The sequence below is a fragment of the Aethalodelphis obliquidens genome, unplaced genomic scaffold, assembly GCF_003676395.1.
Source record: "Aethalodelphis obliquidens isolate GAN/ISIS:26980383/991018 unplaced genomic scaffold, ASM367639v1 scaffold58, whole genome shotgun sequence".
Classification (NCBI taxonomy): Eukaryota; Metazoa; Chordata; class Mammalia; order Artiodactyla; family Delphinidae; genus Aethalodelphis; species Aethalodelphis obliquidens.
In genome coordinates this window covers 7,374,823-7,388,284 of record NW_020838002.1, presented here as the reverse complement: position 1 = coordinate 7,388,284, position 13,462 = coordinate 7,374,823, and the positions used below count along the sequence as shown (strand labels likewise).

The 13,462-nt window shown below is 37.3% G+C and overlaps 1 protein-coding gene and 1 non-coding gene across 2 annotated transcripts in view; one reads left to right on the top strand and one right to left on the bottom strand.

Annotated features, from left to right (window-relative positions):
- Nucleotides 1-13,462, top strand: part of HSF5 (heat shock transcription factor 5) — a 51,136-nt gene that overhangs the window by 33,734 nt on the left and 3,940 nt on the right. The window lies entirely within an intron of this gene.
- TRNAG-CCC (transfer RNA glycine (anticodon CCC)) lies at nt 11,219-11,291 on the bottom strand. The gene has a single exon. It is a non-coding gene; the product is annotated as a tRNA-Gly (tRNA).

The following is a 13,462-nucleotide window of genomic DNA, read 5'->3' as shown; positions in this document are numbered from 1 at the left end:
CAAATTATTCTTCCTTCATAGAACTTAGCCTAACAAACAGTTGATCTATGAAAACATGGCTACATATAAGGTCCTGTGACATTAAAAGATTTTAACCAAAGTCAGTATAAAATTTATATACTATCTATTAGAGGCTGTACAGCACAGTCAACAGGAAGAAAGCCTCTGGTGTTAGAAAAAACTAAATTAAAATCTGGATTCTGCTATTTACTTAACTTCCCTGAGCCTCAGTTTCTTCATCTGTAAAATGAAGATAATAATAAAACATATGTTTATATAAAACATGTAACTGGCTTAGTATGGTGCCTGGCATATAGTAAGTACATGGTAGCAACAGAATTTTAGCAAAATTATTATTTTCATAATACTTACTATTTTGATGTTTATTACTGTCAAATGCTTTTCAAATGACTGGTCTCACTTTAAATTCATGTGGGCTCTTAGTGTTGCCAGCAGTTCTATAATATTTCCCTAGGCAGTACACTCCCCATTTTCCAAAGCCACTTTATCATATCTTCTCTCTGCTCCAACTTCCAACACAACTCCTCTCTTTTCATTCTCAGCTATGACCTTGTTTCTTACTGAGAAAATAGAAGCAGCTAGAAGAGAACTTTCATATCTTTCCACCAACAAATTTATCAGTCTACCACTTGTGTAACTCTACACTCTGCTTTTCTTCCTATTATAATGGAAGAAAGCCAGTCCTCCCATATGTGTACACAGTCCCCTTTTGTGTACTCACAGACTTAGCCCTGAACAGTTATCCTCCCTTACTCTTCAGTAATTACATCTTACCTTTTATGTTAGATAATTCCCATCAGCATACAAACATGCCATCATAGGTTCTATGTTAAAAGAAATTCCTCTCACCTTCCCTTCATTCATATTTTCATCCAGCTACTCCTCCGTTTTTCTCTTCCCCTTAGAGAAAAGCTCTTTGAAAGCCTATCCTTATCTCAACCAGGTTTTCCAATCAGGTTTTCATTCCGGCTACTCAGCTGAAACTGTTCAATGTCAAGGTTTCCAATTACTGCCATGTTGCCAAATCCTGTGGTCCATTCTCAGTCCCACTTGACTGTACCTCAGCAGCATTTGAACAGACTACCTCAACCTTCCTGAAATACTTTCTTCACTTGGCTTCTGGAACATCACCCTTTCCTGGTTTTCCTTCAACCTCACTGGCCACTCCGTAGTTTCTTTTACTGAATCTTCTTTATCTTCCCTTACTTCTAAATATTGATGAGTCCCAGAGCGCAATTCTTGGACCCCTTTCCTTCTCTATTCATTTCCTAGGTTATATCAACAAGTCTCACTGCTTTTGTCTAAATGGTGATGACTCCTAAATTTATATCTAAGCCTCTATCTTCTCTGAACTCCAGGTGTGCATACCTTTTTCCCCTTGCCACTTCTTTGTTTGGATGTCCAGTAGTGTCCCAAATGCATTATAATGCCACCCTTTCCCCAGTTTTACTTATTTCAGGAAATAATACTTCTAGTCACCTCTAGTCAACCAAAAGTCTTGGAATCTTCCTTGACTCTCTTCTCTCTCATCTCACATCCAACCCATCAGCAAATTCTGTCAGTTCTATCTCAGTGTAGATCCAGAATCTGACCATTTCTTATCACCTTTACATGCTATCACCATGGTCCAAGCCACTACATCTCTTGCCTAGATCTTTCTGCTTCCACTGTGTGCCCCTACAGTTTTTTCTCCACACAGCAATCAGAGTGATACTTTAAAATTATTTCCCTGTTTAAATTTTTCCAGTGGTTTTCCATCACATTTAGAATAAAATCTAAAAATCCTTACTATGATTTGGCTCCTAGTAACTGCTCTGACTTTATCTCCTGCCACCTTCTATCTCTCTCATCTATTCCAGCCATAGCAGCCCCTTCACTATTGTTTGAACGCACCAAGCATGGTCCTGCCTTCACACTTGCTGTTCCCTCTGCCCGAAATGTTCTTCACCCAGGTATTCACATGGCTTGCTCCTTCATTTCATTCAGTTCTCTACTCAAATGCCAGATCATTATAGGAACCTTCCTGATCCTACTGTCTGTAATAGCACCCTATTCTCCATGTCCTGCCCTCCTTCAGTCCCTATTCTTTTTCCTTGGTTTTCTTCTATAATGTTCATCGCTACTTGACATTTTATATTTATTATTTTTTTCCCCCTCTAGAAGGTTAGTTCCATGAGGGCAAGGATTTTGTTTTGTTCATTGCTGTATCTCCAGCACCTGGAGTATTACCTGTGGCACTCAGTGTTTATACACTGTTATCTTACTAATATACTTTTCAAAAAAGATCCTTGGAAAAAAGCAATCTTAAAAAAAATTGTGGTAAAATACACATAACATAAAGTTGAACCATTTTTAAGTGTATAGTTCAGTGGCATTAAGTACATTCACATTGTTCTGCTACCATCACCACCATCCATCTCCAGAACTCTTTTCATCTTGCAAAACTGAAACTCTATACTCACTAAACAATTCCTATTCCTCTTCTCCCCCCAGACCCTGGAAAACCTATTTTACTTTCTGTCTCAATGAACAATCTTTAATTAGCCAACAAAAGATAAGTTTTGAACATCTGGGGAGTCAAATTCAACCCATAGGTTGCTTTTAATGAGTGCTTATTAACAACTACTCTGGGGTTGGTACAGTGCTAGGTACACTAGGGATACAAAAGTAGTGTCCTGTACAGTTTTATTCTGCTGGAACTAAGAATTGCATATGTCTTACTAAAGATAACCATCCTATATCTCGTTACTATGCTCTGACATTGAAAACTGAGATACATTTGGTTATGAGTTTTATTTTTATGGCCATTTTCTGCTTTCCCCTTCTTTTTGTCCCATCATTTCAAACTGATAGGAAAGTATACATTTTTAGGGGAGATTCACATAACAGAAAATTAACCACTTTAAAGTGAAAAATTCCATGGGACTTAGGCCATTCACAATGTTGTGCAAGCTCTATCTAGTTCCAAAACATTTGCATCACTCCAAAAGAAAACCCCATATTCATGAAGCAGTTGCTCTCCGTTCCGTCCTCTCCCAAGCCCTTGGCAACCACCAGTCTGTGTTCTATCCCTGTGGATTTACCTATTCTGGATATTTTGTATAAATGAAATCATACAATGTGTGACCTTTTTGTGTCTGGTTTATTTCACTTGGCATGATGTTTTCAAAGTTCATCCACAAGGTAACATGTGTATCAGAACTTCATTCCTTCTTATGGCTAAATAGTATTATGTTGTATGTATATATGACAATTTTTTATCCACTCATCTGCTGATGGGCATTTGGGCTGTTTCTACCTTTTGGCTATTGTGAATAGTGCTGCTATAAACATTGTACATGTATTTGAATATCTGATATCAATTCTTCTGGGGATATACCTAGGAGTGGAATTGCTGGATCATTTGGTAATTCTATGTTTAACTGTTGAGGAACTGCCAAGCTATTTTCCATAATGGCCGAACCGTTTTACATTCCCACCAGCAGTGTACAAGAGTCCCCATTTCTCCACATCCTCCCTAGCACTTGTTATTTTCCGCTTTTTATTATCACTATAGTCATTGCTAAGTAGGTGTGAAGTGGTATCTATCTTATTGTGGGTTTAATTGCATTTCCCTCATGACTAATGATGTTAAGCATCTTTTCATGTGCTTGTTGGACATTTGTAGATCTTCTTTGGAGAAAATATAATTTCTTGGACAACTGTATAATAATATTCGATTTGATGAAATATTCTCCTATTTTGGTTAAATTTCTCTTGGTTAAAGCTGTGGTGTGTGCTATTAGAGCAGAAGTTGGTAAACTATGGCCTATGGGCCAAATCTAACTCACTGGTTGTTTTTATATGGCCTGCAAGCTAAGCATGTAGCTAAGCTAAGTAAATTTTTTTACATTTTAAATGGTTGAAGGGGGGGAGATCAAAAGAAGAATATTTCATGACACATGAAAATGATTCAAATTTCAGTATCCATAAATAAAGTTGAATTGGAACACACAACCATACCATACATTTACATATTATCTGTGGTTTCATACTGCATCAGCAGAGTTGAGTAGTTACAGTAGAGGCCATGTAGCCCATAAAGCCTAAAGTACTTGCTATCTGGCTCCTTACAGAAAAAGTTTGCCTACTCTGTGTCTTACTTCATTCTACCGCTATGACAAAAATACCATAGACTAGGTGGCTTATAAATGACAGAATTTTTCTCACAGTTCTGGAGGCTGGGAAATCCAGGATCAAGGTGCCAACAGATTCAGTGTCTGGTGAGAGCCAGTTTCCTGGCTCATGGACTGCCGTCTTCTTGCTGTGTCTTCACATGGCAGAAGGGACAGAGGAGCTCTCTGGGGTCTCTATTATAAGGACACTAATTTCATTCATAAGAGCTCCACCCTCAGGACCTAATCACCTCCCCAGAGTCCCACTTTCTAACACCATCACATTGGGGGTTAGGTTTTAATACATGAATTTTGAGGAGATATAAACATGCAGACTGTTACATCCTGTATTAGAACGTCCTCATTCTTAGCTTCTAATTTTTCACAGTCCTGATCATTGATGGCCAGAGAAGCCATTAAGAGTCAGGAGGGGTCCCTGGTTTGTTCCCGGATTTCAGCACATACACAAAAAAAAGAGTCAGTAGATACTTGTGGGAGGACTCAAAATGAACTAGTATTCAGTTTAGTTCTTGTAGATGATGTATACTAAACCCAATTTTAAAGTATTAAAGGTAGGAACTAAATGTAAAATTTCTAAAATATCACTTAAATTTCAACTGTCGCTATCATTAGCAGTACCTCCCCTCAATAAAGTTCCAACTCTCCCATTATTTATGGTAAAAATAAGAGAATTTCTTGAAATCACCTCTAAAGACTCCTTTGGCCCCAAATTCTGAAGTACTATGATTCCACCATTAACTGTTGGAATGTCATTATGTTGCTCAGTATCCCATTGAACAGGGGTTTCCTGTATCCCAGAACTTATCAGTGCCCTTCTGTAACTGAATTATTTTGAAAATTTGTCTTCCCTAGGGCATCTTCTTACACTTTAAGCTTTCTTTGAATTTTTTTTCAAGTAGGAGACTTCAAGTTGGTTAGGTATCCAGATTGTACTGATTTCAATAGATGTGCGTTTTGTTAGAAGGAGATGGTTAATGACAGTCATTGCATGCTGTGTGTAGGCCTTTTGAACACGTGTTGACTTAAGAAAATACCTTTTGGATAAAAAAACATCAAGAGGTGCAGAAAATTAGATTCAATAATGCTGCTCCAATTTCTACAATGATATTACCCTAAACCAAGATAGGGTAATAGCCAGATATTAATCACCCTAATAACACCCAGATATCAGTCTTATTGTGCAAGCTACACTCTCTTATGTTCTGATAGGTTACTTTATAGTTAAGGGAAACTGAATGTTTAAGAGCAAAGTTCAGTCCACTCCTGAAGAAAGGACTTCTTATTTTGTAGCTATTGGATTATGGATGAGATTTCGTTAAGGTAATAGCCTCCAAATCCTAGAGAGTGTTCTTAGTAGGAGTTAACATTCCCAGGGAATTTCCTGGCCATCCAGTGCTTAGGTCTCCGTGCTCTCATTGCCAAGGGCCTGGGTTCGATCCCTGGGCAGGGAACTAAAATCCCACAAGCTGTGTGGTGCGGCCAAAAAAAAAAAAATCCCAAATGAGTAGATGCAATGCTCCTGTCCCTGGAGGCCTTTCAGCTCTCAAATCAACTCAGCCACTGTGATTCTCAAACACTTATCTTCTCTGAGGAGTATACAAGTTTCTCTTCTTTTTTTTTTTTCCTCTCTCTATGTATTTTATTTTATTTTTTTATTGGGGTGTAGTTGTTTTACAATGTTGTGTTAGTTTCTACTGTACAACGAAGTGGAGTTCCCTGTGCTATGCAGCAGGTTCTTATTAGCTAGCTATTTTATACATATTAGTGTATATATGTCAATCCGAATCTCCCAATTCTTCCACACCCGCCAACTTTCCCCCCTTGGTGCCCATACATTTGTTATCTACATCTGTGTCTCTGTTTCTGACTAGCAAACCAGTTCATCTGTACCATTTTTCTAGACTCCACATATATGCGTTAATATACAATATTTGTTTTTCTCTTTCTGACTTACTTCACTCTGTATGACATCTCTAGATCCATCCACATCTCTACAAATGACCCAGTTTCGTTCCTTTTTATGGCTGAGTAATATTCCATTGTGTATATGTACCACCTCTGCTTTATCCATTCGTCGGTCGATGGACATTTAGGTTGCTTCCATGACCTGGCTATTGTAAATAGTGCTGCAATGAACATTGGGGTGCATGTGTCTTTTTGAATTATGGTGTTCTCTGGGTATATGCCCAATAGTGGGATTGCTGGGTCATGTGGTAATTCTATGTTTAGTTTTTTAAGGAACTGCCACACTGTTCTCCATAGTGGCTGTATCAGTTTACATTCCCACCAACAGTGCAAGAGGGTTCCCTTTTCTCCACACCCTCTCCAGCATTTGTTGTTTTTAGATTTTCTGATGATGCCCATTCTAACTGGTGTGAGGTGATACCTCACTGTAGTTTTGATGTGTATTTCTCTAATAATTAGTGATGTTGAGCAGCTTTTCATGTGCTTCTTGGCCATCTGTATGTCTTCTTTGGAGAAATGTCTATTTAGGTCTTCTGCCCATTTTCTGATTGGGTTGTTTGTCTTTTTGATATTGAGCTGCATGAGCTGTTTATATATTTTGGAGATTAATCCTTTGTCCGTTGCTTCGTTTGCAAATATTTTCTCCCATTCTGAGACTTGTCTTTTTGTTTTGTTTATGGTTTCCTTTGCTGTGCAAAAGTTTTTAAGTTTCATTAGGTCCCATTTGTTTATTTTTGTTTTTATTTCCATTACTCTAGGAGGTGGGTCAAAAAAGATCTTGTTGTGATTTATGTCAGATAGTGTTCTTCCTATGTTTTCTTCTAAGAGTTTTATAGTGTCTGGTCTTACCTTTAGGTCTTTAATCCATTTTTAATTTTTTTGTGTGTATGGTGATAGGGAGTGTTCTAATTTCATTCTTTTACAGTAGCCATCCAGTTTTCCCAGCACCAGTTATTGAAGAGACTGTCTTTACTCCATTGTATATCCTTGACTCCTTTGTCATAGATTAGTTGACCATAGGTGTGTGGGTTTATCTCTGGGCTTTCCATCCTGTTCCATTGATCTATATTTTTGTTTTTGTGCCAGTACCATATTGTCTTGATTACTGTAGCTTTGTAGTATAGTCTGAAGTCAGGGAGTCTGATTCCTCCAGCTCCGTGTTTTTCCCTCAAGGTTGCTTTGGCTATTTAGGGTCTTTTGTGTCTCCATACAAATTGTGAAATTTTTTGTTCTAGTTCTGTGAAAAATGCCATTGGTAGTTTGATAGGGATTGCATTGAATCTGTAGATTGCTTTGGGTAGTATAGTCATTTTCACAATATTGATTCTTCCAATCCAAGAACATGGTATATCTCTCCATCTGTTTGTGTCATCTTTGATTTCTTTCATCAGTGTCTTACAGTTTTCTGAGTACAGTTCTTTTGTCTCCTTAGGTAGGTTTATTCCTAGGTATTTTATTCTTTTTCTTGCAATGGTGAATGGTATTGTTTCCTTAGTTTCTTTTCCTGATCTTTCATTGTTAGTGTATAGGAATGCAAGAGATTTCTGTGCATTAATTCTGTATCCTGCAACTTTACCAAATTCATTGATTAGCTCTAGTAGTTTTCTGGTAGCATCTTTAGGATTTTCCATGTGTAGTTATCATGTCATCTGCAAACAGTGACAGTTTTACTTCTTCTTTTCCAATTTGTATTCCTTTTATTTCTTTTTCTTCTCTGACTGCCATGGCTAAGACCTCCAAAACTATGTTGAATAATAGTGGCAAGAGTGGACATCCTTGTCTTGTTCCTAATATTAAATGCTTTCAGTTTTTCATCATTGAGAATGATGTTTGCTGTGGGTTTCTCGTATATGGCCTTTATTATGTTGAGGGTGGTTCCCTCTATGCCTACTTTCTGGAGAGTTGTTATCATAAATCGGTGTTGAATTTTGTCAAAAGCTCTTTCTGCATCTATTGAGGTGATCATATGGTTTTTATCCTTCAGTTTGTTAATACGGTGTATCACATTGATTGATTTGCATATATTGTAGAATCCTTACATCCCTGGGATAAATCCCACTTGATCATGGTGTATGATCCTATTAATGTGTTGTTGGATTCTGTTTGCTAGTGTTTTATTGAGGATTTTTGCGTGTATATTCATCAGTGATATTGGTCTGTAATTTTCTTTTTTTGTAGTATCTTTGCCTGGTTTTGGTAGCAGGGTGATGGTGGCCTCATAGAATGAATTTGGGAGTGTTCCTTCCTCTGGAATGTTTTGGAAGAGTTTGAGAAGGATGGTTGGTAGCTCTTCTCTAAATGTTTGGTAGAATTCACCTGTGAAACCATCTGGTCCTGGACTATTGTTTGTTGGAAGATTTTTAATCAGAGTCTCAATTTCAGTGCTTGAAATTGGTCTGTTTACATTTTCTATTTCTTCCTGGTTCAGTCTTGGAAGGTTATACCTTTCTAAGAATTTGTCCATTTCTTCCAGGTTGTCCATTTTATTGGCATAGAGTTGCTTGTCTCTTAGGATACTTTGTATTTCTGCGGTGTCTGTTGTAACTTCTCCTTTTTCATTTCTAATTTTATTGATTTGAGTCCTCTCCCTCTTTTTCTTGATGAGCCTGGCTAATGGTTTATCAATTTTTTTTATCTTCTCAAAGAACTAGCTTTTAGTTTTATTGATCTTTGCTATTGTTTTCTTTGTTTCTATTTCATTTATTTCTGCTCTGATCTTTATGATTTCTTTCCTTCTACTAACTTCGGGTTTTGTTTGTTCCCTCTGTAGTTCCTTTAGGTGTAAGGTTAGATTGTTTGAGATTTTTCTTGTTTCTTGAGGTAGGATTGTATTGATATAAACTTCCCTCTTAGAACTGCTTTTGCTGCATCCCATACATTTTGGATCATCGTGTTTTCATTGTCATTTGTCTGTAGGTATTTTTTGATTTCCTCTTTGATTTCTTCAGTGATCTCTTGGTTATTTAGTAGTGTATTGTTTATTAGCCTCCATGTGTTTGTGTTTTTTACGTTTTTTTCCTGTAATTTATTTCTAATCTCATAGCATTGTGGTCAGAAAAGATGCTTGATACAATTTCAATTTTCTTAAATTTGCTGAGGCTTGATTTGTGACCCAAGATGTGATCTATCCTGGAGAATGTTCCATGTGCATTTGAGAAGAAAGTGTAATCTGCTGTTTTTGGATGGAATGTCCTATAAATATCAGTTAAATCTATCTGGTCTATTGTGTCATTTAAAGCTTGTGTTTCCTTATTAATTTTCTGTCTGGATAATCTGTCCATTGTTGTAAGTGAGGTGTTATAGTTCCTCGCTATTATTGTGTTACTGTCGATTTCCTCTTTTATAGCTGTTAGCATTTGCCTTATGTATTGAGGTGCTCCTATGTTGGGTGCATATATATTTATAATTGTTATATCTTCTTCTTGGATTGATCCCTTGATCATTATGTAGTGTCCTTCCTTGTCTCTTGTAACATTATTTATTTTAAAGTCTGTTTTATCTGATATGAGTATTGCTACTCCAGCTTTCTTTTGATTTCCATTTTCATGGAATATCTTTTTCCATCCCCTCACTTTCAGTCTGTATGTGTCCCTAGGTCTGAAGTGGGTCTCTTGTAGACAACATGTATGTGGGTCTTGTTTTTGTATCCATTCAGCGAACCTGTGTCTTTTGGTTGGAGCATTTAATCCATTCACGTTTAAGGTAATTCTTGATGTGTATGTTCCTATTACCATTTTCTTAATTGTTATGGGTTTGTTTTTGTAGGTGCTTTTCTTCTCTTGTGTTTCTCACTTAGAGAATTTCCTTTAGCATTTGTTGTAGAGCTGGTTTGGTGGTGCTGAATTCTCTTAGCTTTTGCTTGTTTGTAAAGCTTTTGATTTCTCTGTTGAATCTGAATGAGATCCTTGCTGGGTAGAGTATTCTTGGTTGTAGATTCTTCCCTTTCATCACTTTCAATGTATCGTGCCACTCCTTCTGGCTTGCAGAGTTTCTGCTGAGAAATCAACTGTTAACCTTGTGGAGATTACTTTGTATGTTATTTGTCATTTTTCCCTTATTGCTTTTAATAATTTTTCTTTGTCTTTAATTTTTGTCTGTTTGATTACTGTGTGTCTTGGTGTGTTTCTCCTTGGGTTTATCCTGCCTGGGACTGTCTGCACTTCCTGGACTTGGCAGGCTATTTCCTTTCCCATGTTAGGGAAGTTTTCAACTATAATCTCTTCAAATACTTTCTCGGGTCCTTTCTCTCTCTCTTCTCCTTCTGGGACCCCTATAATGTGAATGTTGGTGCGTTTCATGTTGTCCCTGAGGTCTCTTAGGCTGTCTTCATTTCTTTTCATTCCTTTTTCTTTATTCTGTTCTGCAGCAGTGATTTCCACCATTCTGTCTTCCAGGTCACTTATCCGTTCTTCTGCCTCAGTTATTCTGCTATTGATGCCTTCTAGTGTATTTTTCATTTCAATTATTGTATAATTCATCTCTGTTTGTTTGCTCTTTAATTCTTCTAGGTCTTTGTTAAACATTTCTTTCATCTTCTCGATCTTTGCTTCCATTCTTTTTCCGAGGTCCTGGATCATCTTCACTACCATTATTCTGAATTGTTTTTCTGGAAGGTTGCCTATCTCCACTTCACTTAGTTGTTTTTCTGGGATTTTATCTTGTTCCTTCATCTGGGATGTAGTCTTCTGCTTTTTCATTTTGTCTATCTTTCTGTGGTTGTGGCTTTCATTCCGCAGGCTGCAGGATTGTAGTTCTTCTTGCTTCTGCTGTCTGCCCTCTGGCGGATCATGGTTCTCTCCTGAATGAAGTCCTATAAACCTCTAGTAACATCAGGCTAGTCTCTGTCTTTTTGCATTTTTATTGGTTTCTATACTTTAATTCCTTGATTGGCAGCTTTGATAATGAAGGAAGCTCACTTTAATAAAATTATTGTGTTTAGATGCTTGTTCTTAGAAGCTGTGTGCCAAATGCTTTTTTTAAAAACATATTTATTTATTTGGCTGCCCTGGTTCTTAGTTGTGGCACACAGGATCTTTGTTGCAGCCTGTGGGATCTAGCTCCCTGACCAGGGATTGAACCTGGGCCCCCTGCATTGGGAGCGCAGAGTCTTAACCACTGGACCACCAGGGAAGTACTGACAAATGCTGTTTTAAAGCCCAATCATTAAGGCTAAGAGGATTTGTTGCTCATACATAACTCACTACGTAACTCATTCTGAGACTATTACAGAGCCATACAGACTATTGTTTCTTTAAACATGCCTATTTGTGATGTGCTGTTGTCCATTATTTGAACCTATCAATACAATAAAGTGTCAATTAAATAAATGACATTTGTTCACTGAAAAAAAGAGGATTTGTTGTTGTTGTTCTTCAGTCTGCCTCCCCATAAGAGCTCTGTAGGTGCTTTATAGTCTTTACCTTTGTCATTATCAAGAATTCCTACTCTGCTTTCAAAGCAGGGTTGCAGTTGGGTCTGTTCATTTTCCAAATTCTTATTTTCGTATTTTCTGTCACCATATGGTCTTTCCTTCTTATTCTGATATGGAGTTGAAGTGTGTAGAGAATGATCATAATTAGGTATTACTCATTCTGTATCCTTTGGTCAGCTTTTAAAAATCCTGATGCCTAGGTTGTACTCTGTACCAATTAAATCAGAATGTATGGGGGTAGAAGCCCTCGATCTCAGTATTTTTTTAAAGCTCCCCAGGTGATTCCAATGTGCAGCAAAATTTAGAAACCATTGGCTTTGCTTATTAGCCATATAGTGTAGAGGTTCTTTCAGTCGTCTCTTCACTCCTCGGGATTAATTAGATGACCTTCTAATAATGCATTTTAGTTACTTGAAAAAAAGATGTTATATAAATTAACATATTACTGTAATCATTGTCACTGTTCTTTAGACTGTAAAGAAGCCATTTTTGTGGTAAAATATACATAACATAAAATTTACCTTTTTAACCGTTTTTAAGTGTACAATTCGGTGGCATTAAGTACATTCACATTATGTACTACCACCACCACCTTCCATCTCCAGAACTTTTCTCATCTTCCCAAACTGAAATTCCATATCCATTCCGTCCTTCCCTGCAGCCCCTGGCAACCATCATTCTACTTTCTGTCTCTATGAATTTGACAACCCTAGCTACCTCATATGAGTAGAATCATACAGTATTTATCCTTTTGTGACTAACTTATTTCAATTAGCGTGATATCTTCAAGGCTCACTCATGTTGTAGCATTTGTCAGAATTTCCTTCCTTTTTAACGCTACATAATATTCCCTTGTATGTAGCTACCACATTTTGTTTTTCCATTCATCCATCGATGGACACTTGGATTGCTTTCACTTTTTGGCTATTGTAAATAATGCTGCCATGATCATGGATGTACAAGAAGCCACTTTTAAGTGATAAACTGATGTCTGTTCTCCCTCTACAAGATGCTTATCTGGATAGATGCTTGTTTTTTTTTTGTTTGTTTGTTTTTAATTTTTTTGGCCTCACAGCATGGCATGCAGGATCTTAGTTCCCCAACCAGGGACTGACCCCTTCCCCCTGCAGTGGAAGCTTGGAGCCCTAACCACTGGACTGCCAGGGAATTCTGATATTGCTTGTTCTTTATGGATAGGTTGTAGTGTTGTTCACCAGATGAGCTAGTACCTTCTCCTAGTGATTGGTCTTCCTTTCACAAAATATGGAAAAAATTAGATACTGTTCCAAATGCCCTCTAGATTGACTCATAGTTGGTGGTAGAATTATTTTATTGTATCAGCTGTCTTGCCCAGGCTGTTGATCAATCCTACAAAGGTTGTGTTCTACAAATATAGTAACAAAAGTCTCTGTATGTCTAGTAGGAAATAAAGGACTCATTCTGTATAATTTAGTTTAACTCCAAAATGCTACTAGGACAAAATTGTAAACCTAAAAATCAACCTAAAAAAGGCTCCCTGGTCATGTTGCTCTAGAAATTGCAAACTAATTAGACTGAATCTAGAAGCCACGTTAGGATTCCTTCATTTCTGACTATGTTATTCAGATAGGCCATTTAACTCTATTTCTTTTCTTTTTTAAACATCTTTATTGGAGTATAATTGCTTTACAATGGTGTGTTAGTTTCTGCTTTATAACGAAGTGAATCAGCTATACATATACCTATATCTCCATATCTCCTCCCCTCCCACCCTCCCTTTCCCACCCCTCTAGGTGGTCGCAAAGTACCGAGCTGATCTCCTCGTGCTATGCGGCTGCTTCCCATAGCCATCTATTTTACATTTGGTAGTGTATATATGTCAGTGCCACTC